Below are 23,458 nucleotides of genomic sequence, written 5' to 3'. Positions count from 1 at the left end.
TCCATCTTCCAGGTGGTTCCTCTATCATCACTCTATCAGGTGAAATGAGACATAATAAAGTCTTCTGAGCACGTGTCAACTGCAAGCACCTTAAAAGATCTTGACCCAAGCATGTGAAAGACAAAGGAGCAAATGAACGCACTTACATGATTCTATGAGAAAATGATATGAAAGGACAAGTATTGGTAATGGAATAAGACTGGGTCTTAGTCAAACCTGGCAGTTTGTCTACATTTGGTGCTACTTGGATTCTATCATGAACATGCAGTTCTCTGGATTCCCTCTTTATTTGGGTAGGGTGATATTTTTTCTTTGATAAAGCTCCACTCCCAACACTAACTCCCCTATTCTCACATGATTAGTGCTTCTTTTTCTTCTAAATATTTTCCATGTTCCAGAGGTCAGCCAACGGGAAAATGATAACTAGGTTTAAATGTTATGCTTTCCTAATAGTAATTAAAGTTTAATGGGGCTTGTTTCATGTGCCATGGGCCTTACTCAAATGAGAGATTCTGGTATGTCTGTGGGCATCGTGACAGCCCAGGGAGGTATTTGGTATCTTTAGACTGTGACACATCTCAAACACCAGTGGTGTGAGAGGGTGAAAGAGATACCAAGAGCATAAGAACCAAGTGCCTGGGTCTTCAGAACAACATAAATAGTCCTTCAAATAACTAAATTTTAGATGAAGTGATTCAGGACAATTTAAACATGGAGCAAACTGGGAGACCAATGTGCATGGATAATATATAGAAAGAAAAACAGTTCAACACTTAGAAATCTAAAAGTAAAATGCAATTTGGGTCAACAAGCATTTATTGATCTACAAAATATAGACAAAAATATTACTAAGATATTTGAGATGAATTCCTAGTTTCCAGTGATGACTAGCAGTGTAAGATAGGATAAACAATTATAAAAGAACTATTGTAATTTGAATACCATAAAGTTAAATGGTGTAAGGATTTGAAGAAATAAAACAACAAAACAAAACACACACACAAACAAAACAAAACAAGAGAAAACCTTTGCTAAAAGAAAAAGATATGCATTTGAGATGCCTTATAATTCAAACTCAATTTTGATCAGAAAAGGCACGGTAAGAAGACGAAACCACAGGAACAAAAAGAGAGAGAAATGCCAAGTGTGATGTATATTCAGGCACTAGCCATAAACTGGGAGAGAATATAAGTAAATTGAGAAAGAATGTGGGAGATGGGACTGGAATACTCGATGGAGTTATATTGAATGGGACGTGAACGTGGGAAGAACTTAGTACTAACTGGGTAAGTGAAGGAAAACCAATGAAAGGCAGGTTTCTTGTTCTCTTATGATCAAAAAAGCCCCTTGAGACATAATATTCATGATAACCAACTCTACTGGAGAGACTCGGATGAGGTTCTTTGGCTGAGAACAGCTCATGAGAATGTCCAGAGGAGAATCGGTTTGCATATCAGATATCCTTGCATTTACTGTGAAGAATTTTATAAACTCCTTGGACATGATTATTCTTGGATTACAGATTTCTTATTTCAGTACTAACAGGTTGGCATCTGGGAACCCAATGGGAAAGAATAATTTGTATTTGTTCTTGCATATCCGATTTTACATTACTCTAGTGTGGTGTTCCCTGGGGGGATAGATTAGCAGATACCAACTGAATGGTGAAAATATGTCTTTTCTTTTCTCGATGCTAAAAGATAAAAAGGCTATATCAATACATGATACTTTCATAGTACATGACACAGGCAAAAATTCAAACGTGTTTTTATGATTACATTGGCTGGTACATTTCAATTCACCCTGATACAACAGGTTGGAAAATGGAAAATGTATTCAATCCACCAGTTTGGCTACTACTGTCACCAAAAAGACTGCTCATTCTAGCTCTTTTTAAACACAGGCTGAAACACAACACAGTTTCATTTATCTTCCCTGCAAAAGAACTAGGCATTAGAGTTCAGAAAAATAAATATTGAATTAAAACTTGATATCTGCATTATGATGCAGTTGAGAATCTCCTTCAGACATTTTATTTCCTTCCCTTTCAGTTAGATAGACCATCTTTATTTCCTCCCTATATATTCTGCACTACACCTCTGGCCATACTTTCCCCTAGACTAGAGGTGGGTAGCTTAGCAGAGTGAATCAAGATCATTAATATTTTCAGATCAAGTAAAATCACATTAAAGGAATCTTGGAATCATCTAAGATAAAACCAGTTTCTTACAGTTCTGTACCTTCAACACATTTTACTTATCAAAGGCGCCTGAACACTGAATATTACAGGTTACCTAGGAAACTTACAGTGACTACACTTAAAAACAACACAAAGCCCTCTTACTGAAGCAGATCCATTTTTAAAAATTCTATTTTGGGAATGGTAAAAAAAAAAAATAGTTAACAAGTAAATATTAGCACACAGATTTTGTTCTATCTGGGTTTTCTTTTTCACATTATTCTTTAGTTGCCTTCTATTTCTGCTACTGAGTTGCTGTTAAAATATAGAAGTAAAGAACATAATAATGGATCATGAGCAATGGTTTCTAATATCAGCTATGATGCATTTCATGAGCTCTGACCCTGAGGTTCCTCAGATGAGGTGATAAATAATTTGTATGTCTTTTAAGCATTCATTAATTTAGGGTGACCATACATATAGCTTGCTGAGTATAATCTTGGTTTTTGCCTGAAATCCTGGCAAGATTCTTAATGGAGCCCTTTTACTTGAAAATTATCCAGGTTTGAATGATAAAGTATATGGTTGCCTTAATTATCTATTACATGCAAAATGTATTGAGGAATATAAAACTGAACCAGGATAATCAGTGTGCTCAAGGAGCTAAAAATGTATACCCTAATTGAAAAAAATGTAAAAAGTAGTATACTATATTATTTACATTTAATACTAAAATAATATAATGCTGTTAACATTATTCACTATTACAAAGTGACAAAAATAATTTTTCCAAATTTTTCTGTCTACTCTAATAAATTGTGTCAAGAAGACACTTCCCCATAGCCCATAAAATGAAAAAAAATAAAATATATACAGAGTAGGTTGTTGTGATTCTGCAAACCCACAGCAGCTTGGTTAGCAACAAAATCAATGTCACCTTGGCTCCTGCCTAATCCTAAATCTACCACTGAGAGACTGCCTCAGGGTTAGGATTTTGTAAGATACCCTGAGAGTTGCTGCAGTATTTTCTGAAATCCAATTACCAAGTCCATTATTACTACCAGGCAAACTGATATCGCATTTCTATATTTGCAAGGTACAGTGCACAACATAGCTCAGCAAAAAGGAGCTTGAAAAGTGCTTCTGGGTGATGATGGTGGTGATCATGATGGTAATGATGTAGAATTCCATTTCTTTCCAGTTTACACTTCTACACTAGTCAGTTAAAAACAAACAAGAAGGGCCCCCTGCCCACAACTAAAAGAAGTTATTTTTCTTTCCTTTTTCTCAGCAACCCTTGTTATACACAGTAAATAAAAATTATACTAACATGACTTGGTAAAATGAAAAGACATTTTAGGGTTCAAATCTCAATTCGGCCATCTTTTCATTCTGTGTGCTTGACCTTCCAAGTCTAAATATCTCATTTTTATAATAAAAAAAGTGTTAGAATGAAATGAAAGAAAAAATGTGGAGTGTCTGGCATGATGTTGGTAAAACTTGAACCTGAATATCAGTTCTCAAATGCACATAATCACCAGAGTAATCAGGGTAAGACCTGTCAGTGAGGTTCTTGCAATGACCCCTTCTAATGCTAGTAGGTTAGAGCATTTTTTAAACTCTAGTCTGTAAATGAATCAGCTGAAGGACTTGTTAAAATACAAATTCTTAATCCCACCTAGAAAATTCTGATTTCCTATGTCTGGAAGATGCCCCAGGACTTTTTATTTCTTATTAGCACTTGCCCAGCCATTACCACAGATCACACTTGCACAAATACAAGTTAGAGAAAATGAAGAAATGAAGCCTAGCCACAATCTCAAGGCTGAAATTTCGCATTACAAATACATAGTGAATCACTTAACATCTCCCTTTGGATATCCCTTCAGCAAGTCAGTATGTCCCAAACTGAATTTACCTTAAACCTTGAAACTTTTGTAGATGACCCTTCTACCTCAAAACATCAATGTACGCATCCTCCAATGGGGATGTGAAAAAATTGAAACCCTGGTACATTGCTGGTAAAAATATAAAGTGGTATAGCTGCTTTGGAAACCAGTTTGGTAATTCCTACAGTTAAAAATGCTGTAACCATATGAGTAGCAATCCCAGTCCTACGTCTATACCTGAGAGAACTGAAAACATACGTTCATGCACAAACTTGTGCACAAATGTTTATAACAGCATTATTAATAACAGCCAAAAAGTGGAAGCAGATAAAATGTCCATCAACTGATTAATGGATAAATACAATGTGGTACATGCAGACAATGGAATATTATTCAGCCATGGAAAGGAATGAAATACTGACACATGCTACAACATGGATGAACCTTGAGAACATTATGCTAAGTGAAAGAAGCCAGACACAAAAGGCCTAATATCGTGTGATTCATTTATATGAAATGTCCAGAATAGGCAAATCCATAGAAACGGAAAGTAAATTAGCAGTTGCCAGGGGCTGGGAGACGATGGAATGGGGGGTGACTGTTAATGGGTATGGGTTTTTTGGGGGGAGAGATAAAAATGATCTGGACTAGATAGTGGTGATGGTTGTACAACCTTGTGAATATGCTAAAATTCATTGCATTGTACACTTTAAAAGGGTGAACATTTGTTATATGAATTTATCTCAGAATAAAAGGTTCCAATGGCTCCTGACTGTCTCAATGAAAACTCTAAACTTCCCACCTTGGCATGTGAGACTCATTTTTCTATAGCCCCTCTTCATGTGTCCTATTCCCCTGCCTAAGTGAACCATTGTTCTTCCCAAGTACTAGCACGTGTTTTCCCCTGGTTGAAAGCATATTTCGTATATCTTTGTTTCATGTGCAGTTACCATAATGTGTCACACAATGTCATACTCTATACTTGAATGCTGAGTAACAGAGCAAACTTTTTTTTTCAAAAACACAATATGCCTCAATTTTTATATGGCATCATCTTTATTTCAAACATGAACGTGTGGAAATCCTTAAAATAGGAATAAAGCAGGATTCCGTCCTTGGCAAAAAATATCATAAAATGCCGTTAGTGCAGCCATAAATAAATAAATACACGCCTATGCACACTGCACACAAAAACCACATGCATAGACACATGCATATGCAATAAAGGCATGAATAAGCAGACCTTATACAGTCTTACAACTATCCTGTTTTCTCATGCTGCAATCGGTATAATCACTATTTTAGCAGCAATTTTAGAAAGAGAAGTAAAACCCAGGAAGCATAACTTTTGTTCTTATTCACATTTAGAAACTTAATCCCATATCCTGTGCCTATGTCCTTAGCTTAGGCAATATCCTTTCCTCTGTTCTTATGAGGATGTCAGTGCCATTTCCTCTGTCTGCGGAAGTAGGTGAGTAAGCAGAATCAGTATCTGAAATGTATATTGATTGCTTCCTCATTCCCCTTCATCTGATTATTGGAATATTAAAAGCTATGCGTAACCAAAGAGAAAATGTTCCCTTCTACATGGTAAAGCTAAAATCCCATTGAGTTTTTGGTAAAAAAAAAAAAAGTCTACCACACCACAGTAAGTGAACAGGAGGTAACTAACAGGCATATGAAATTGAAGGAAGAATTGACTGAAAATCAAAGCAAAGTCTAGGAATGGAGACTCATTCCGAACTATCCATCATTGACAAATAGAGGTCACCTAATTCTTGAAGTCCATGATACATCGTCATTCCTTTCAACTGGTACTTAAAATGGATTCAACTTCAGCAAAAAATTAAAATTGAGAAGAATTTAAAGAGAATTGTAAATAGCTGGAGCAAGAGGAATATTTTTTTAAGTGAACAAACGTTTAGTTTCTATTTTCTACTTGTCTATATTTTCTACAAGAGCACATATTACTTTAAAATGTCTTTTGGGGGACTCCCCTGGCGGTCCAGTGGTTAAGACTTCACCTTCCAATGCAGGGGGTGCGGCTTCGATCCCTGGTCGGGGAGCCAAGATCCCTCATGCCTTGCGGCCAAAAACCAAAACAGAAAACAGAAGCAATATTGTAACAAGTGCAATAAAGACTTTTTAAAAAAATGGTCCACATCAAAAAAAAAATCTTTAAAATGTCTTTTTGTTTATAATAAATTAAAAAAAAATGATTAGAGATGACATCAAGCATATATCACTCACTACCAAGGTAAAAATCCTATCTAAGTCCTGACATGGTCATTCTGCTAAGCATGTATACTCTTAGTCATGCCAGCTGCATTACAGACATTAACAGTAAGTAGAAATTTAAATAGTTTAAATGTAACTAACTCTGCTCTCACCACAACTGTATTCTATCTACTTAGCAAGGCTTCCAAGTCAACCTGTCAAGGCTCATCACCTTAGCACAGGAAACAGGCAAAATCCTTAAAAAGTAATGAGAACTTTATCACAATCACGATGCCATCAGGTATTTTTTTCTTCAGAACAGGAAATGATACCTTTTTGTAGTAATAAAGATAAAAACAAAATCAGTGTCACTATTTTAGGAAAAAAAATTATACTAAGAATCGAAAGTCGTACTCCAAGGGAATCTACAATCCATGTTTGCTTAAGGCACTAGAACAATCAAGATTTATATTAAAGAAGATCACTTGCTCCACAGATTTACATTCTAGCATTGGTTACCTTATTTAAATAATTATTTAGTACAACTGTCTAATTCTCTGTTTGAGAGAAAGGAAAGATGGGAAACCAGGCATTATGAGAGGCTGTAAGTTTCCAGTAACAGATCTCAATCATGTTTATTAGGTTAACCTATTCAATTCTCACAATAATTTTCTGAGTTACATAGGTAGCATAGTCCTCGTTATAGTGGATCAAAAACTTTCAGGCTACCTAGAGCTTACGGTATTGTGAGATTCCCCACCCCACCACTAGGAGCTCTCTGAGAGGAAGGACATCCCTGTACCAAGCATAAGGGGTCTAGCATTGGGCACTCAGTTGAAGCACAATAAATTTTATGAATCTAAATTAATGAAATTACCAATAACTGAGCATTGGAGGGTTAAGCACACATAATTAATTGATGGAAGATTAAGATTTGAACCCTAAAATGTCTTTCTACCTTACCAAGCTGTATTGGTATAATGTTTATTTACTACCTAGAATAAGAATCGGTGAGAAAAAGAAAAACGGTATCTTCTTCCAATTGTGGGTAGGGAATCCTTCACATTTGTTTTTGTAACTGACTGACCTCATTCACACAGGACATGGGAGAGCTAAAATTCATATGCAGATGTTTGGCTCCAATGTTTTTCTACCACCTCCTAACTGCTTATTAGACAATCCTGTATGTCCTGATAATTACAGATTTTGATTTCTTAGACACTCTAAAATTGTTTTTAGAACAGTGTTACCAGGTCAGAGGCCAAATATCACTTACTACTAAATAATACAATGCAACAATTTGAAAATTAGTAACATCCTTCAGACTGAGAAAATCAATTTTAATAGCATAAAATGAGGTTAACATAAAATCCTATAAAATACACAAAAATTGCTGCTATAAACAATTTGAATGATCAAGGTATATAAACTAAGGCATATTATTCTCATAGAGCTTTAGAACATTATATAAATGAAAGATATCTGTTCAGGAAGTCTGAAGAATAGAGTTCTTGCACAATATTTACTGACCAGCAGTTCACACGCTGGAAAAGCTTGAAAAAAGTCACATTCACGTTAGTTCTCTCATCTGTAAAACAAATACATCTCCTTTTACATGCTCTATGTAATTGTAAAAATTACATGATACATTATGTGAGAAAGAATGTTGTAAACTTTAAAGTGCTGTGCACATGGCGTAGCTTATTATCTAATACCTTGCTACATAAACAGTGCAGCAGTATCAACATCCCTAGGAACTGAACTGAAGAATCCCAGACCCCATTCCAGACTTACTTAATCAGAATATACATTTTAACAAGCTCATTGTCCAATTTTAGGAATGTGTGGCTATCCCACTTATGTGATGTGAAACTTAGGTGAAGCCATGGCCACTTACACAGACACATATTTGCTGTTATCCTTCATATTCTAGTTAAGCATCCTCTACAAATCAAGAGTATGTTCATTTATAGGGGTTTTTTTTTGATTTATGTTTTTTGTATCACTCTGACATATTTTAGACTTCATATTATTGGAGGGCAGGGATTGCCTTCAAATACTTAGTTCATTGCATATCAAATATGTAAAATACACCTTGAGAAATAATGATAATATTATAACCTGGCAAGAATTAGAGCGAAAATATGTCTTTGATGCAGAGCTAATATTAAGAAACTCTCAGTAACAATAATTCCAGTGCACTTGGAGAGTCTCAGAATAGAAAAAAAAAAAAAGGTTATTATTTAACATTCTTGAACTCCCATAGTTAATTTTGATGAGATCCTATGTCAGATTGACCTGAAATTTCAGATGGAATAAAAAGCATTCTTCCTTTTTACGTCTTTATTTTTTTACATTCATAAGGGTAAAAGCCTCAACGTATAATTTTAAAATGGACAAGAGGAAGCCCTGAAATGCAACGAATGACAAGTAGAGATTAATGCAGCGTATCAGGAAAGATGACCTCTCAGGTTGTGGAAATAGAGTTGAAAAATAAAGATAGTAGATATGGTCTCCAAATTTCAAAATGAGAAATGAAAGCTTTAATAAAACTGAACGCTTTAAGGATGACCTACTTAAGAAAATCATTTACCTTTTTAATCTTTAAGCACCTGAATCAAATAGTTTAGATTTATAGTCTCTAGACATTGCTAAATTTGATTAAATGTGAAAAAATGAAAGTTCACCTGGAATAAAAAGCCTTGATTAATTTTACCTGTGAAAGAAAAACCTACACCATTTTATCAGGCCTTGGCAATTATCTCTGACAGAATTCTGAATTCTCTTTATTTTAAATGCTGTTGATATATTATTGATGTAGCTTTAAGTCATGCTGAATAAACCTTGAAATGCATAGAAAATCTGAAAATGACTATTTGGACAGGTTACAGGTCCCCTTTTTACTAAGCTAATATTTAAAAATCAAGAGTCACAGAGCATCAATAGCACTGAGAGATGTTACGAGTTATGAGGTGCTGTGTGGAGCTCCAAATAAACACTTTAAATTTGTATATTCGTGTATTTAAAGTAGGGCTGTTACAGTGAAAGGAGGTGTATGTAAAACTAGAAAACAATCGTATAGCAAGCCTAGATTAATCAGCTCATGCAATAAGAATGACTGACCAGCAGGAAACAGAGACCAAACTCAGCACTGCCTACTGCTTATGATACAGAGCTAATTCCTCTGATGGACTTCTCAATGCACTTCATTGCTCAATGCCTCAAACGTAACTAATTCTCAACAAATACTCATAAAATATCTCTAGAACTCAGTAGTAAATCAAATACATCTTTTTTGTTGTTGCTGTTACTTTCCATTCACAAGGGCAGATCTTTGAAATCCAGACTTTAAGATGTATGGCTGCTCCTTCACACTAACAATGAAGATAGTGGATGGAGCATGAGTTTAGCTATTAATCTATTAGCCCTAGTTGTTTCTCTAATGATCTCTATCTCCAGGGGTGCAGTGATCTTTTTTTCTCCAGACCTTAGTTTTGTTACCTGAAGCATAAGATGGCAGGACTGGAAAAAAAAAAAAAAGTTTCATTAAATGGAAATAATTCAATTATCTTATTTGATGTGCATAAAAACCCTGCCACTAGACAGCACTGTAAATGGAGGCTCAGGGAATGAAGTGAGTTACCTCCTTGAAGGGAGTAGAGCTGGGAATGAACCCAAGGTCCTTTTGTTACAAGTATCTTGCTCTTTCTATTATCCTACAGCTCCAAAGTTTCCTGACAGTTCCAAAGTTTATTCGAACTCAGTGAATTCCTCTGGTCACCCCACATGTAATCCTTCTGAAAAACACTATCAAAGGCAGTCTTTGGATGGTGCTTATTGTGACTCGTGCCAAGTCAAGCCTATGCTAATCTAATTCTCCCAAGTCTGATGGGAAGTAAATTGCCTACAAACAATACTCAGCTGGGAAGGAAGCCCAGAGTCCTGGAAAGAGCAGAGGTTTTAGCGTCACGCAGATCAAAGTTCCAATCCCAAAGAGCTCGCTCACTGCAGAACTTTTCCCAGTCTTTGTACTTGCAAAAGAAATTTGTCTTTCATATGTCTTTCATACATAGAGCATCCAAAAGTATGCATGACTAAAAATATCTATTGAGCCTAATAAATATGTGTGTGATGAATAAAATGCTAGCTCTTTTCCATTCTCTATTTGGCTTATATACAAATGATAGCACTCATACATTATAACACTATTCAAGATTAATGGTAAGAAAATAAACATGCTAATGGATTTATTTTGTTTGCATTGACTGTCTTAGAAGTACTGATTTCAATAAATTTGTTTGTCCACCTAAGGAACTAAGGACTAATCCCTGAACTCCTACACTGAATTTTAGTGAAGAGGTTGATGATGGGAGAAGTTACTGCAATTCAGCCTGTTCTTTAATGCCAAATTGTGACAAAACTATTAATTATGTGAAGCTGATTCTAGCAAGGGCTCTCCAAGTGTGTGACAGACTGTTAATCCTGCTGACCATGGAACTAAAATCACAAGCGAGTTTAAGGTTGGAAAACCCCAGTGAATATCTGAGGGCTTAGTGGGAATGGGTAAAATAAAAGGCGAGGGAGTTGTGTTTGACAATAAGTGAGCAGGGGTGGAGATCTCAGAAATAATAAAGTCTGTTCATGGAAGTTCAAGATCTGGCCTTGTTGGTAGAACAGAACTCAACAAGGAAATTTGTCTTATAAATTTTTCATAGACCTTGTGCAAGTTAAATCCCTACCCTTATGGAAATCCATTAGAGTGCTGAAAGCTCAGAGGAAATAGGGGGAAACAGGTGCATTCATGCTTGATTTTTCCATGTTTGTTATTCAATAGAAGCACAGTGAGTGATGAATCCTATATCTAATTACCATATATTGGAAAGCTCTTCAGATTTTTCTAGCCCAGCAGTGAAAATAATTGTCATTCAGAAAAGTAAGTGAAATCAATGTTAGTATAAGGGTACAATGACTAGCCTGATTTTCCCTAATATCCCACATCTACTTAGGAATCCCGACTTTTCACTGAATTAAGATGATTTTCTGATGATAAAATTGTTTCTTATTCTGAAAACCAATTTAAATATGTTTACCTGCTACAAATAAGGAGGATTATATGCAACAATAAATGCGAACTTAGCTCCTATTATATGCAAAAGATTTTGCTAGGAGTTGCAAGGGATAAAAAGACCTATCAGAAGTATTTGCTGACTTCAAGGTTCTTGGAATCTAGTAAAATAGATGGCCTAGTGCACAATGATTATATCACACAAGTTTCCATTTCCATCAACCAGAATCCTGTTCCCTCCCAGTTTCCCATGTCCTAATCCTTCAAGGTGCAGCTTAAGTCTTATGAAAAACTTAGCCCAATATTTTGTCTGAAAAAAATTCTACCTCCAATTTCTCAGGGCTCCTTATCTCTGTTTTTAATTATTACTTATAATTTCTCATTTTATGATATTATCATTATGCTCTTGGTCACAAAAAGAACATATCTTTTATTTTTTAAGGTATATCCCTTTAAAGCAACTAATCTCAAGGATAAAGAAAGGATCCTTTGGAGATGTCAGGAAATAGGAACAAGTCAATTATAAGAAGGGAAAAATAAAGTTGACCTTAGAGATCTCTAGAACAACATTCAATTCTAGAAAGCAGTGGAGCAATGCCCACAAAAATCTTCATGGGAAGAAAAAAATAACCTAAGTATTTAATATCCAGCCACAGTATTGTTCAAGTACAAACAGTAACAAAAAACAGTTTTTAACATTTAAATAATTCGGAGATAGTGTTCCCATGAGTCCTTCTTGAGGAAGAATTTCATCCAAAGAGACATTTTTGGAACGACTATGTAAAAGGATAAGTACAGAGAGTTGAATCTACTTATTTGCGGAACAAAGATTTAAACATATGCAAGGATTAAGGTGACAGGAGAGAATGTAAATGTTACATACCCTGACCATGGGTGGGAGAGTGAATTAGTATGGTAACTTTCTCAACTCAAAACCAGGTTTAAAAGATATTTTTAATTCTTCAAAATAAGTAATGGGATATAAGTATTTAATAGCTCAAAGTAAAACACTAAGAAAGATTATGTAATTAACTGAAATCAGGTGGAGGAGTGGAGGATGGGGAGATATGAAGAAGAGGAAAAATACTAATTCCATCACTGGTTATAGAGGAGAATCAAATACTGTTTAAAGAAATAGAGAATTGAGAGAATTTAGAACATAAAAGTTTTACTATGTCAAGAATACCAACTTTCCAATTGTCAGAAGCAATACATACATACCCACACACAACCCACAGTAAGCAAAAACAGAGCACAAAAAGCTTTAAAGAGAGAAAAGCATAACATGAATATACAATTGATATTAAATATGTATTCCCTAATAACAGCAACAAGAGGGCAGGGTGGTCTCTTTTGCTCACTGTTGTATCCCTAGCACCTGTCACAGTGTCTGGCTCTTGATTCACATGAAAACAAAATCTTTAAGGCATAAAATGTATATAGGCTAAACTCACATATTAAAGAAAAATACTTTCAAGTGGCAGTAAGCAGCAAAACCCACTCTGTACTATACAGAAGAAAAGCACCTAAAACAAAGAGTGTCAGTAAATTTGAGATAGAAGAATGGCAAAAAATATACCAAGCAAATGCAAACAAAAGGAGAACAAAAGTCATTATTATAATAATGGTCAAGGTTGAATTCAAGGCAAAAAATATGTTCTTAAAGAAGGCAAAGAACTGTGATTATAAGTGATAAAATAGATGTTTAACGAAACTATGTAGATTAAAGAGCTAAGATTATATAGGCACCAAATAAGAGAATAGCAACATTCATAAACTTCAACACATAATAATTAAGGCAGACCAAAATAAAAACGCAAAACAGACCTTTTTTTACTAGTGGCCATAGAACATTCATAAAAATTTATTTGCTATGGTTACAGACAAACCATGGATAAAATCAAAACAGGAGAAAGAGCAAAGGCAACAGTCTCTGATCACATATTGATAGAACTAGAAATTAATAATAAAACTGGAAAACAATATCTGACATTTTAAAGTACTCTTACCTTATCTTCAGTCAAAAAAGAGATCAATACCCAAATTACACTGTATCTCAAAACCATAGTGAAAATACACTACATTAGAGCCTATGGGACATAGCTGAGACATTGCTCAAAGAAATAAGTCACCACATTAAATATTTACATAAGGAAACAAGTAAGGAAGATAAATGGATTAAGCATCCATATTTGGAAATTAGGTAAAAGATTAACAAAAGCAGAAGGAAGACTATTAGAATAATCAAAACGAAAGCTAATGAATTAGAAAGGAAATGGTAGGAATAGTAAATACATACAAAAGCAGGATCTTTGAAAAATAAAATTACATAAATACATGACTACACTTTCAGCTGCCAGGATTTCTTGGCACCTTGGCACTCAGGGAAAATAATTCTTTGTTAGGTGCTGTTCTGTGCATTATGTTGAGCAGCATCCCTGGCCTCTACCTACTAGATGCCAGCAGCCACTCCCCTCACCTCTTTCTAGCAACCCAAACTGTCTATGGACATTGCCAATTGTTCCCTTGGGCTGGGGGTTGTCAAAATTGCCCCAACTGAAACCACTAAACCAGCCCAATCAAAAATAAAGAGAAAAAGCTCAAATGTTTAATATAACAAATGATAAGGAAGGAATAATTGGTTAGAGAAAATAAAAGACTAAAAAAGAGACCATTTTATTAAACTCTGCAAATGAATATGAAACATGGATAAAACTGATAATATTATAGAACAATCAAATTAACAGAAATAGAAAATCTAATACATGGATTACCAAAGAAGAAAGACAGAAAGTTGTCAAACTCTAACCATCTAAAATAATTATTTGACCCCTCTTATTTAAACATTGTTCCATTCTCCTACATACACTTGGCCATATAATTGGATAAGAGGAAAAAAATCTTAGAAAAAATATTAAGGAGAAAAAATTAGTATTTTTACTTAGATGATGTTTTGCAGGTGATAACTTAAAAAAAAGAAAGGGGGGGTTACCAAGCAACTACTGAAAACAATGAGAGAATTTATAAATCAGCTCAGTATAAAATTAACCTACAGAAATCATTATCCTTTATGTACACCAATAACCTCCATTATAAGAGATCATGCGAAAAAGACACAAAATATATAGTGAAAATTTATTGATAATAAATTTTCATAAAATAACAAGAAAAAACAACAGAAAATTTGAGAAAATTGAAAAACTGATTCTATAATTCATATAGAAAAATAAGTCAGAAGGAATAGCTAGGACAATCATGAAAAAGAAGATTAATTTGGGAGGGGAGAAGGAAAAGATAAACTTATGATATTAAAAAAATAATGGAAAGCTACAACAATTAAATCAGTGTGGTACTGGGACTCAAATAGACAAAACAATGAGACAGTGGTAGAAGTACAGAAATCCAAACAAGTAAAAATGTGTTTCTAAGGCATCACTTAATATTAATGGAGAAAATATAAATTATTTACGAAATTGTGTTGAAACATTTGGGCAGCTCTTTGGAAAAAACTTTTCTCAGGATAAATTCCAAATACACCAGATTTAAGTATAACATTTTAAACCACAGATTTACTTTAGGCATTTTTAATGAACTTAAATGACATTGGAGTAAGGAAGGCATTCTCAGTGTGATTTTTATAAATTTCGGAAGCTATAAAAGATTAATAAAATGTTAACTTCTTTATGTTGTTGAATCTGTCAAATACTTGGTATTCATGAAAATGCAAGCACTTTTGTATTACAAAAGACACCATAAACTAAGTCAAAAGTTAAAAAGAAAAGTAAAAAGCATTTTCAAGGGCTGATTTTCCTAATATATACAGAGTTCATTTAAACCAAAAAGTAAAAGGCCAAGATCTAAATAAAAAAAGGGCAAAGAGAGGTGACCCAAAAGATTAAAATTAAGCAGCTCTTAGCCATTCTCATACAGTATACTAGAAGCCAAATGTCCTAAGTGAAGTAAAAATTAGCACTACAATGAATAACATTTTTTCACCCATCAAATTTTAAAAGTTACATTGTTCACTGTGTTAGTGAAGCTGTAGAAAAGTTGACAGTGTCATATATTGCTTTAGGGAGTATAAATCTGTACTACACCCATGGGGGTCAATTTGGCAATATCTAGCAAACACAAATGTTCCGCTTTCCATTTCACTTCCAGGAATTTACAGATATACTTTAAAATGTGCACAAATACTTATATTTAATGAAGACATTATTGTTTATATTGCAAAAAAAATGAAGAAAACCTTCTCCAAAATAAGATTGATAAACCACATAAGGCAAAGTCTATGATGCAATACCACATGACTTAAAAAGTACAGAAACTTCCTGTATACTGATACAGAATAATCTCCAAGAAATAAAATTAAGTGGAAAGAGCAAAATGGAGTGACAGTGTGAAGAGTGTCTATCTTTTTAACAATATGGAGTAAATAGGCACATCTGCTTACATATGAAAAAAAAAAAAACCCCTCTGACTTACACATAAGAAAATGATAACATTGGTAGCCCATAGGAAAGAGTGGCTCAAGACAGGTGGAATGAAGATTTTGAGTGAATACTGTTTTATATCTTATGGTTTTGGGTTAAATGAACGTATTGCCTCTTCAAAAGGGAATAAGTCATTTTAAAGTACTGGTAAAAGTTTGGTTTGATAAATGTGAAAGAAGATATGCACAATAAGATCAAATGAAGTCAAAACAAATGCTGATTTTAAAATCCAGAATCCAAGCCCAGATGATTCATAATTTTTTAAATTAAAATTCATGTTTCCAAATAGCAAAAATCAATAAAACTAAAAGCTGGTTCTTTGAGAAGATAAACAAAATTGATAAACCATTAGCCAGACTCATCAAGAAAAAAAGGGAGAAGACTCAAATCAATAGAATTAGAAATGAAAAAGGAGAAGTAACAACTGACACTGCAGAAATATAAAGGATCATGAGAGATTACTACAAGCAACTACATGCCAATAAAATGGACAACCTGGAAAGAATGGACAAATTCTTAGAAAAGCACAACCTTCCAAAACTGAAACAGGAAGAAATAGAAAATATAAACAGACCAATCACAAGCGCTGAAATTGAGACAGTGATTAAAAATCTTCCAACAAACCAAAGCCCAGGACCAGTTGGCTTCACAGGCGAATTCTGTCAAACATTTAGAGAAGAGCTAACACCTAACCTTCTCAAACTCTTCCAAAATATAGCAGTGGAGGAACACTCCCAAACTCATTCTATGAGGGCACCATCACCCTGATACCAAAACCAGACAAAGATGTCACAAAGAAAGAAAACTACAGGCCAATATCACTGATGAACATAGATGAAAAATCCTCAACAAAAAATAATAGCAAACAGAATCCAAGAGCACATTAAAAGGATCATACACCATGATCAAGTGGGGTTTATCCCAGGATTGCAAGGATTCCTCAATGTGCACAAATCAATCAATGCAATACACCACATTAACAGACTGAAGGAGAAAAACCATATGATCATCTCAATAGATGCAGAAAAAGCTTTCGACAAAATTCAACAACCATTTATGATAAAAACCCTCCAGAAAGTAGGCATAGAGGGAACTTACCTCAACATAATAAAGGCCATATAGGACAAACCCACAGCCAACATTGTTCTCAATAGTGAAAAACTGAAACCATTTCCTCTAAGATCAGGAACAAGACAAGGTTGTCTACTCTCACCACTATTATTCAACATAGTTTTGGAAGTTTTAGTCACAGCAATCAGAGAAGAAGAAGAAATAAAAGGAATCCAAACTGGAAAAGAAGAAGTAAAGCTGTCACTGTTTGCAGATGACATGATACTATACATAGAGAATCCTAAAGATGCTACCAGAAAATTACTAGAGCTAATCAATGAATTTGGTAAAGTAGCAGGATACAAAATAAATGCATAGAAATCTCTTGCATTTCTATACACTAATGATGAAAAATTTGAAAGAGAAATTAAGGAACACTCTCATTTACCATTGCAACAAAAAAAATAAAATACCTAGGAATAAAACTGCCTAAGGAGACAAAAGACCTGTATGCAGAAAGCTATAAGACACTGATGAAAGAAATTAAAGATGATACAAACAGATGGAGACATATACCATGTTCTTGGATTGGAAGAATCAACATTGTGAAAATGACTATACTACCCAAAGCAATCTACAGATTCAGTGCAATCCCTATCAAACTACCAATGGCATTTTTTACAGAACTAGAACAAAAAAATTCACAATTTGTATGGAAACACAAAAGGCCTTGAATAGCCAAAGCAATCTTGAGAAAGAAAAATGGAGCTGGAGGAATCAGGCTCCCAGACTTCAGACTATACTACAAAGCTACAGTATTCAAGACAGTATGGTACTGGCACAAAAACAGAAATATAGATCAATGGAACAGGATAGAAAGCCCAGAGATATATCCATGCACATATGGTCACCTTATCTTTGATAAAGGAGGCAAGAATATACAATGGAGAAAAGACAGCCTCTTCAATAAGTGGTGCTGGGAAAACTGGACAGCTATATGTAAAAGAATGAAGTTAGAACACTCCCTAACACCATACACAAAAATAAACTCAAAGTGGATGAAAGACCTAAATGTAAGGCCAGACACTCTAAAACTCTTAGAGGAAAACATAGGCAGAACTCTATGACATAAATCACAGCAAGATCCTTTTTGACCCACCTCCTAGAGAAATGGAAATAAAAACAAAAATAAACAAATGGGACCTAATGAAACTTAAAAGGTTTTGCACAGCAAAGGAAACCATAAACAAGACCAAAAGACAACCCTCAGAATGGGAGAAAATATTTGCAAATGAAGCAACTGACAAAGGATTAATCTCCAAGATTTACAAGCAGCTCATGCAGCTCAATAACAAAAAAACAAACAACCCAATCCAAAAATGGGCAGAAGACCTAAATAGACATTTCTCCAAAGAAGATATACAGATTGCCAACAAACACATGAAAGAATGCTCAACATCACTAATCATTAGATAAATGCAAATCAAAACTACAATGAGATATCATCTCACACCGGTCAGAATGGCCATCATCAAAAAATCTAGAAACAATAAATGCTGGAGAGGGTGTGGAGAAAAGAGAACACTCTTGCACTGTTGGTGGGAATGTAAATTGATACAGCCACTATGGAGAACAGTATGGAGGTTCCTTAAAAAACTAAAAATAGAACTACCATACGACCCAGCAATCCCACTACTGGGCATATACCCTGAGAAAACCATAATTCAAAAAGAGTCATGTACCAAAATGTTCATTGCAGCTCTATATACAATAGCCAGGACATGGAAGCAACCTAAGTGTCCATCATCAAATGAATGGATAAAGAAGATGTGGCACATATATACAATGGAATATTACTCAGCCATAAAAAGAAACGAAATGGAGTTATTTGTAGTGAGGTGGATGGAGTTAGAGTCTGTCATACAGAGTGAAGTAAGTCAGAAAGAGAAAAACAAATACAGTATGCTAACACATATATATGGAATCTAAGGGAAAAAAAAAAGGTCATGAGGAACCTAGTGGCAAGACGGGAATAAAGACACAGACCTACTAGAGAATGGACTTGAGGATATGGGGAGGGGGTGGGGTGAGATGTGACAAAGTGAGAGAGTGGCATGGACATATATACACTACCAAGTGTAAAATAGATAGCTAGGGGGAAGCAACCGCATAGCACAGGGAGATCAGCTCAGTGCTTTGTGACCACCTAGAGGGGTGGGATAGGGAGGGTGGGAGGGAAGGAGATGCAAGAGGGAAGAGATATGGGAACATATGTATAACTGATTCACTTTGTTATAAAGCAGAAACTAACACACCATTGTAAAGCAATTATACTACGATAAAGATGTTAAAAAAAAAAAAGATATAGAATATGTGTCACCTCCCAACTTCCAACTTGTCACTTCCCCCTTGTAATCCGTTTCCTCTAATCACTAGCCCATCTGATCTGGTGTTAATTGCCATAGGTTCTTTTTACTTGTTCAAGAGCTCCATGTAAATCAAACCATACATGTGTATTCATTTGTGTTTAATTTCTTGAGCTCACTACACTGTTTTGTGATTCATTTCAGTCACCACATGCATCCAAGCCTGTTCCTTTTATTGCCAAGTGTTTTTCCATTATATGAGTATATCACAGTTTGTTCAGCCACTCACATGTGGATGAATATTTCAAAGATTGGGTTGTTCAAATTTTCAGCTTTTATAAAAAAAAAAAAAAGTTGCTGGAAACATGTACATAAGTGTTTTTTAATGGGCATATGCTTTTATTTCTCTTGGATCAGGAGGAATTGCTGTGTCATTGGACACACTCGGGTGTCATTCTCAGATTCTGTATTTGTGAATTCACCAACTCGATAAAATGTATTTGTAAGCTCAAAAAAAAAAATTCATGTTTCCAGATAAATCCAACAGTTTTACTCTATTTATCCAGACCACCACAAGTCTGAGTTTTCCCTGAACCAAATGGTTATTTTCTCCACATACACAGGACACTATCTCTCAAACGAATCAACACTTTCCCTTTTTGAAGACTCTAATTCCAAGACTCTTATGTGATGCCCCTTTCCACTAAGTGTGAATCCCCCCCAATTTTTAAGCAGGCAGTAGTTACACACTTGATCAAGCACAACTTACTATTTATTCATCAAACATTTATTGGGTATAAATTACATGCCAGGTAGGATGAAAGGTCCTGAAACAGAAAGATGCAAAGACATGGTCCCTGCTCTTAAGGAATTCACATGGTAATCATACAGGGAGAACAGGAAATGGTAGAATTTATGCAATTTGATCTGTGTTAGAATAGTAGTCATGAACAAAAGTATAGTGGGAGGCTGAAAGAGGGAGTCAATAACAATTACTGAAGCTGTAGAAAGGGTTTCACAAACTGGAGAACACTCTACCTCTCCCAGACCCCCTGAAGTTAGAGTGACAGCCAGCCCCTTGCTTCAAGGTGCTTAAACACAAAAAGACTTAATACATATAATAGTAAAAAATGTGATTAGTGTGACCAATGAAGTTTTGATTTCACAGTTGGCGATTTCCACTTCATATCCACTTTATTCACCAACTTCCAATAAATTGGCTTAGGAAAGTATAGTGATTGTGGCAATAGCCACCAAAACCAAAACATTAGGTACTTTGGGAGAATTCATATCCAAGTCTCTGGAACTCCCAGTCTAGAATTTTCTAATGAATCTCATCTCATTAGAAAAGTTCATGTTATTTAATACCTTCAGAACATAAACACAGTTTTAAAACATCTATCAGAAATTATAGCTTTAGTTTAAAGACGGTTCTTCAAAAAGCATGCTCCAATCCAAGGTAAATACTCAGAATTAAAAATATAAATATCATCATTTATCTTCATAGAATAATAATTACCATCATGAGTTTACCAAAGTATTAAAAGGAAAACAAAAGAATCACTGTCACTACAGGTGACATCAATAACCACTAAAAACTGTACAAGGGAAATAATTCATCTTTAACATGAATGGAGCAAATACAACTACATAGTTTAGAGCAAATATATAAAAGAAGCAAATTCTTTCTATTGTGGATCTTTAGGGACTCACCAGCAAGCATAATAATTGTAAATACAAATTATACTGAATCCTGTAGTGCTTCCCATGGAGTTCTGAAAGTCTGAATATTTTGTAGATGGAGACATACTCTCCTTGATTAAAGATTTTAAGAACTCATTTCTCAGATATCATGACAGGATTTTCCATATATGGCCTGGTTCTAGTTGATATAAATGTTAAAGTGATAAGAAAACCTAAAGCAGCTTTCAAGAAACAAAACAGAATGTTGAGGATAAAAGCTTGGTGAGGTGAGAGTGTGCTGAGACACGCTGACAAGAGCTGCTTGCCCAATCCAGTAGGCACGTTTTCAGTCTAATCCCAAATCCTCAACAAGCAGATTTACTAATTTGGCATCCCCAAAAGATTTCAGCGCTGAATAACTGTTTCTTCATTATAAAGTATTAAATTGGTAGGTAATTTTGTCTTTCTACCTGGCTACAAAAACATTCATTCAGAGGCTATGAGCTTAAAGGTTACTGTATTTTGTAGTTATCCATGCATGCAATCAGATTTGGCTCAATCGACTTTGCTCACCTCACAAGCATGCATAAAATACTATTTAAAGGTCAGCCAACTTTCACTCTGTCAAAACAGCATAAGGAGAGAATACCAGCGATGTGGGTCTGTATTATGGCACATATTTTGCTGACAGCTTTCTTTTTTTTTTTAACTCCTTTTTTTTTTTTTTTTAACATCTTTATTGGAGTATAATTCGCTATGCGGCTGCTTTCCACTAGCTATTTTACATTTGTTTGTATATATAATAAGTCCATGCCACTCTCTCACTTTGTTCCAGCTTACCCTTCCCCCTCCCCGTGTCCTCAAGTCCATTCTCTACATCTGCTTTCTGAAATCCACACCTAGGAATCAGTAGCAGGATCAAAACAATTCAGGGTGAAGACTTTAATTAATGCTTCTATTACATGTTTATGGATTCTACCATATTTAATGAGGAATGTATAAAAAACTGAAGATGTTAAATCTGGAAAGGACCTAGGGAAGAGAGAGTCAACAACTTCTGTGTGGCTTAGTGGAGAAATTAAGACCGAATGAGTGAGTGGATTTTGGTCCTAAATAGGACCTTACGAATAATGAAGGATGTTGAAAAATGGAAAAGGTTTATTAGCTTCTGAAAGCAGAATTTCTGCTACATGGGTAAAACAGATGATACATTAATACCTAAAGATATCATTTATTAAGACCCATACATTGCCTAATGCATTTAATTATTTGACCCTTCTAGACTGTCTCTTTTTATATTCTATGATCAGTCATGAAAATTCTGAGAGGGATAAATGGCTGAGCATTTTTTTTCTGTTGCATACTACTATCTGGCATCAATGTAGCCGAATTATCAACATCAATTTCCTAGAGGAAAAATTTCACCCAACTATTAGGTATGATATACAGGTTCAAAAGGGGTTGAAATAAAAATCACAAATGGGAAATTAATAAAGAGGCTTTAAAAACCTAGATACGTTTAAGATATACACTGAACTTGAAACGCTGTCATGGAGAACAACCTTGACAATTCTCAAATGTGTTCTTTGAAGCTATTTTAAGATGTATAGACGTGGCTCAATATGGAAGTTTTCATGTTCTCCATGCAACTGCTTTCACATAGCCTGACATCTTCAAGTTATCTGAATATAGGAAGTATCACTGTTCGTGTTGCACAAGTATTAACACTGAATATACTTATCACATTCTCTGGAATGTGGCTTTAAGCTATCTTAAGTATTTCAGATAATTAAGCTTTTAAAATTATCCAATAGTTTCCCTTTAATTTTCTCTAATAGTCTTCTGGGCTAATAGTAATTATAAAACCTTCAGATAGCAATTTTTCAGAGGGCACAGTATTATTGCCTAATGTAAATAAATTGGACTATCATCAAGTCCTACCTAGTTGATGAATCATGTTTACTAGTGCCACTTTTTACCTGCCATTACAATTGGTGATTATTCATTGGTTAGCCAAGAATTTTCAATACTTTAGTCTTAGCAGCCATTCTGTACTCAACATGAGACTTGGTCATCAAATGCACAACTCACGATAAATCAGTCCACCATGACTAAAATGGAACTGTTCTAATTATTAAATGATGAATGTGGTGGCACTTTTTTATTGTAAAGTCTATATAAATGCAGTACACTGTATTATTATAATTATAATCATAAGCTCCTTGAGAGAGGGTATGTGAAATAACCTTCATGGCCCTTAGCAGAGTCTTCACAAAGTGAATGTTCATTAATTGCCAGCTGAACTAATAAAATACTATCATAGAAAACTCTGGTGTGAATCAAGTAGTCTGTTTTTAAAACTTGCCTAATTATCCTTACATACAATAGTGTATGCAGCAGGTACTCAATAAACTCAATAAACATATGTAAGAAAAGACTGTTTGCTCAAATAATTGCTGTGAGCCAAATCTGTGGTACAGTTTCCTGACTCAGCCCTTCCAGAATATTTAAAATAT

The 23,458-nt window shown here is 34.7% G+C and overlaps 1 protein-coding gene across 6 annotated transcripts in view; it reads right to left on the bottom strand.

The window, feature by feature from the left end:
• Positions 1-23,458, bottom strand: part of FGF12 (fibroblast growth factor 12) — a 543,244-nt gene that overhangs the window by 78,414 nt on the left and 441,372 nt on the right. The gene's annotated exons all lie outside the window — the stretch shown is intronic.

This window comes from Balaenoptera borealis (assembly GCF_965194805.1).
Source record: "Balaenoptera borealis genome assembly, chromosome: 5".
In the NCBI taxonomy this organism is placed as follows: Eukaryota; Metazoa; Chordata; class Mammalia; order Artiodactyla; family Balaenopteridae; genus Balaenoptera; species Balaenoptera borealis.
Note: the sequence above shows the minus strand (reverse complement) of the source record. Positions and strands in the feature narration are given on the sequence as shown.